Genomic DNA, 5,079 nt, shown 5'->3' with positions numbered 1-5,079 from the left:
GGCGGGGCGGGTCGAGCCCCTAGCTCGCGCGTCTTACGGGGGATGCAAATGAAGCCCGAGGCGTTCACTGCCAAGTCATTCGCTGCTCGGCTGCTTTTTCTCCGCGGCCAGCCGTGCTCGTGTGCCTCTCGGCGGCTCAGCCTCGCCCGGCTCCGCCCGGCTCAGTCGGGCCTGCATCATCAGCCGAGGTTTTGGGCTGAAATTCGGCTGCCATTAGCCTCGTTAGGGCGCGGGTAGGCCGGCCGTGCGCGGCTCCTCCGGCAAGGCGCTCGTGCAGGCGCCGGGTAGGCTTCCCGCCCGCCGGGGTGCTCGCCAGGCCTGCCTACTCGGCGCCCGCCCCGCCCCCGGCGCGCTCCACACATGCCCGCCCGGCCGCGCGTCTGGCTCCGCTGCCACCACTGTCAAGCGATACCCTTTTACGTTTACGAGAGATCTGCTTTCTGGGAGGACGTGAGTGAGCGGGGAGTTCGGGCGTGGCAGGCCGGCACGTGGTGGCAAGGGGTTGTTGGAAATTGGAAGGAAGCTGCGGGATGGAAAGAGAGAGGGAAGTCGAGGGAGAAGGTCTTCGACGTGCGCGCCGGGTCTCTCTCTCTCTCTCTCTCTCTCTCTCTCTCTCTCTCTCGCTCTCTCTCTCTCTCTCTCTCTCGCTCCGCTAACTCCTCGCGCGCACCTTCTTTGTCTTCCAAATTTTTATCTCCCCTTCCACATCTCCCTCGTGGTGCGCGTCCCGGCCGCCCTGTGGGGGCGAGAGAGAGAGAGAGAGAGAGAGAGGGGGCGATTTCTTTCCTCCTTCTCCTCTTTCTCCTTTGCCTAGCCCTTCTTTCCTCCTCTTCCTGCTCGCTCTGTCCCCCCTCATCTACCGAGCGTGCTTCTCTCTCTGTCGGCCGGCCAGCTCGCCTAATAAGTTGCTCTCTCTCCGCCACCCCCGTGGTCCCCTAGGGTCCCACCCCTCACTTTCTTTCATTTTCTTCCTCAGACACTCCCACCCACCATCCACGCACACCCACACACACACGAGCCCCGCACGCACACACGCCCGTTTTAAATTAAAATTAACGTACACGGACTGGCACTCGGTCCCAGCGCCAGGCTGCGCCCCAGCCCGAGGACTTGGGTGCGTACATGTGCCGGTCGCCTCAGGCCGAAGACGTACGCGCACTTTACACCCTTTATTAAGAAGGGTTCATTACTATTTTTCCCTTGTTGCCTCCCGGAGCGGCAACAGCGGCGGCTACACGATCTCGTTCTACGGGACGGGATTTTCTAGCAAGAGGAGGAATGCGAGAGATATGTCAAGAAATTTTAGCGAGCCCCGCGCTCTCTCTGATATTTCAAGATCCCGGCGGCGCTGTTCCCCCGGGGATGATAAGGTTCATTAGTGCCCTGCAAGTGTGTGCGCCACGCTTCTTGAGCTAGTTTTGTTGTAAACATTGGAAATACATTTTCCGTGTCCTATTTCGGGATAGGTGCCAATAAAACTCAGAAAAACCGTGCTTCGAGGCGACAATAACTCCCTTCTGAAGTGTACACATGATTCCCGAAATTCTTGATTCCCAGTGATTCCCGTCCGCTTTTATTTATTCCTTAGATTTGTCAGTGGTAGAAAACGATTATTTCGACTAATTTGTACCAGTTGCTCTATTTTCCCACTAAATTTATGCGATTTCTGTTGATTTCGAACAATTTTTATCGGGATGATTCCCAGGCAGGTGTACACATGATTCCCGGAGCTGTTGCCCCCTCACGGTGCTTTCAGTCTTGGCACAGACATTTTGAAAATCACCAGGAAGGTATAGTGGACACACTTAATAGAAGTTGGGAGTTTTCGCAGATCTCAGCATGAGTTATTATTTAAATTTCCAGAGACATTTAGTTCTGCACTCTGGCGAATGTGCCGTTCAAACAAACCTGCAGAGTAAACGTGGGCCCACATTCGTAGTTTCGCTTAAAAATCTCCTTTAAACGTACTTTCCAATTTTCTTGTTCAATTAGTTTGTTTTTTCTGTTTATCTCACAGCGTAGTTTGAGAACTCCTCGCTCACTTCTTTGAAGTTGCTTTTTTTAGTGTTTTTCCGGGAGATCATATGATTTATTTTTGCGCCATAAAAATGCGCCTTTTGAAATGCCTGTTTATTGTTACGTTTCCGTTTACACCTGTACTATTTTTGAATTGCTCTTCCGTCATGACAGTTGTAATCAAAAGCTGTTGTGCATTTGCTTCAGAAATCTGTACAGTATTTAGTAAAATCTGTGACTAGAATGAAATAACTGCTGCCGGCATTTAGTTGTGAATACATAATAACTATTTATTATATTTGTCTGTGCATTACTGATGTTGAGCGCAGATAGAATCGCCATCATAGCTTTATACGTGTACGAAACAGTTTTAGGCTGGTAAATCACAAAATGCGCTCAGACTTCATTCATATTGCAGTTTTGTAGTTACCTCTAAACATCGTGAACAGCTAGTACAAGTCAATATTTCACGTGCGCGTCACAAATTCCTGCAGATAGAAAAAACAACAGGCGGCAAGTCAAGGAAAATGTAAACGTTGTGAAATTGAGCCGTAATGAATAACAAATGCGATGCTGGCCACAATAAGGTTAAGTTGGCATGAAAAATAAACCGGACAAACTGGACGGGCCGCTGCTTGCCACCTGTTGGCGAGTTTTTAATGCCTTTTGTCCCCCCTTTTGTTGGTGGCGCGTGCCGTGTCGGGCTGACCACATGATTCACTCCCCTCGCTTGACCACTGGGCTGCGCTGGACAATAAGCATCTCACCCTCCTTGTCTCCATTTTCCGCCACTTGGAGCCCGGCCCGCCCGCCATGGTCTTCCGCGAGTCAGGTGGGAACCGGTTTCTCGGATTGATGATGTGCAGGAGGGGTCGCGGCCGTGGTCACTCCCTGGTCAGTTTCGTGTTTGTTATCGTGTAACCGCATGACGCCAATTTGGGAACGTATACATTCAGTCCGGGCAGGTGTCCGGCTGTCATGTCTTCACAACAATGGTGTTAACGGGGTTGATGAGGGTAGTCGCGAAATCCAGCGCTATCTCGCGTGTAGAGTTATTCTGTGCCTGCCTCTCAGCATTGCATTGCCCCCTCGTAAAAGTCATATTTTGCGCTTACTATCTTTTCTGTTATCACATTTCACAGTTTCGTTATTTCTTCGTTACAACCCTGAATTTCGTATCCCATACGTATGCCATACGGCAAAGCATGGAGAGTGCTGGTGCATATGTCGTGCTAAAAGATGAATGTTAGTTTGCAAGCTTCCAGTTCAGTTTATAATAATACAGTACGGAAGTTCCGTCATTCTGAAAGGAAATTAAAGTTACAGTTTACTGCCCTTCGCTTTTTTGTCATGCACTATGGTTATTTTTTTATTTAGTCGTAGACACTGCCATACAGCCATACTCGCTCGAGGAGAATAGCCGTGGGCCTTTAGGAGCAAGAAAATTGCTGAAGGTACAATTTGAGTCCGTTGGAAGAACGTAGTGTGTATATATTTGAACGCTTTTAATTTGGAAATACTCCACACTGGTAAAACAAGTTGTTAATTTTGCACGCCAATCGATGTTTTAGTTCAAATGTGCATTTTCTAGACACATTCTGGCATCCAACTATGTTTTACGTCAGTTGGTGTTTAAACTTTCTACACTTACGAAAAGAATAGCATCTGCACATGTGCACCCTATGGTTCCTATTGATAGAATAGAACTGCGTGTGTCCAAGTCTGCAGAATTGAAACGTTTACAAAACGTCTAAAATTTGCTTCCCACGCAAGTGTGCAACTTGAGTTTAACAGCATGTAATGTGCAAAATCACAACTTGCACACTTTGGTGTGCAAATTATGCACACTTTTTTACTAGTACACGACTAGGTTACCGTAAAACATATCCTAGCAATTTTCTGAAATGTTTACAGTTTTAAATTGGCACGCTAGTAATGATTAGGGAAGTAATTCTGAGTATTTACGGCGGCAACTTTACGATTGTTACACTGACCTGCAACATTGCATATTAAACGTGTTGACATCTATACGCAAAGTTTAGACACAAACAACAATAAAAACATAGTTTTGAGTCTTACACACTGTTTGTAAACTTTATAACACGCTCTAATGTATTTATGTGTAGCTGCGATGTTGCGTATTATTTCATACACAATTATGGACAAACTTGTTTATATTTGTTCATAATATTCCAAATTTGTTCACAATTGATTGCAGATACAACAACACGAGGCGCAGGTACACAGAAATACACCACCTTATATAAAAGTGCACAGCCAAATAGCGTGTTCTTCAAACTATTCTTCTCAACGGAATCTTAATCTATCTTTTTTGAAAGGGGCTCAAACGTTTGCGAATTTTTGGGTGGTTTCCCTCGGCTCTTAGTTTTCAGGAATGATGAAAGAACCGTATTTCATTCGTTGTGAGAACCATGCTACATTTTCCACTTCACGTTGGACAGAAACTATCAGAAAATTGTCCTTTTAGGGAATGGTTGGTTGTAACAGCAACAGCAGCATCTTTCGAAGTCCTCATCGACATCTATCATTTCATTGTTTTTTTTCTGCTAGATGGTCAGTTTTTTACCTGTTCGATGATGATACGGTGATGATGAGGACGCGTTGCTGTTAATCCGTCGCGTCCTCAGCGAAACGTCGGTCCCCGTCCGCAATGGCGGCGCCACACCGCGGCGCTCTATACGATACGCGGCGCCATTGCGGCGGCGGGTCGGCGGTGCGGCGCCGCTGCCGGCTGGGCTGCTGCGGGGCTGGTCCAGCGGGGCGTCGGGGAGACTTCAACGCGGGTCGTGCTGTCTGCTGCCGCCAGCAGGCCGCCAAACGACATGGCCGACTGCCGGCTCATCGGCGTCTCTCGGTGTTGAACTGCAGAACAGTGAGGGAGTTCAATGACGTTGTGACAAACTTTTACGTGTGTTCGACAAGCGCACAGGGTATTTTTTTCGTAGGGAACCTAGTACACCTATGAACTCTCACGAAAAATGGTTTGGGAGAACATAGTGCTAAGCTCCTTTTCGAAGTCTCTCTCTCCCTCCCTCCCTCCCT

At 48.2% G+C, this 5,079-nt stretch overlaps 2 long non-coding RNA genes across 3 annotated transcripts in view; one reads left to right on the top strand and one right to left on the bottom strand.

The window, feature by feature from the left end:
- LOC127750003 (uncharacterized) overlaps positions 1–5,079 on the top strand; it is a 149,280-nt gene that overhangs the window by 17,227 nt on the left and 126,974 nt on the right. The gene's annotated exons all lie outside the window — the stretch shown is intronic.
- LOC127750002 (uncharacterized) overlaps positions 1–5,079 on the bottom strand; it is a 32,720-nt gene that overhangs the window by 18,758 nt on the left and 8,883 nt on the right. For both annotated transcript variants that reach the window (XR_008011480.1, XR_008011481.1), the window contains exon 2: positions 4,604–4,899. This is a non-coding gene — a long non-coding RNA (uncharacterized LOC127750002). The remainder of the gene's footprint in view (positions 1–4,603; positions 4,900–5,079) is intronic.

This window comes from Frankliniella occidentalis, unplaced genomic scaffold (genome assembly GCF_000697945.3).
Source record: "Frankliniella occidentalis isolate FOCC.00 unplaced genomic scaffold, Focc_3.1 Scaffold120, whole genome shotgun sequence".
Classification (NCBI taxonomy): Eukaryota; Metazoa; Arthropoda; class Insecta; order Thysanoptera; family Thripidae; genus Frankliniella; species Frankliniella occidentalis.
The sequence above is the reverse complement of the archived record's forward strand: the minus strand, read 5'-3'. Positions and strand labels throughout refer to the sequence as shown.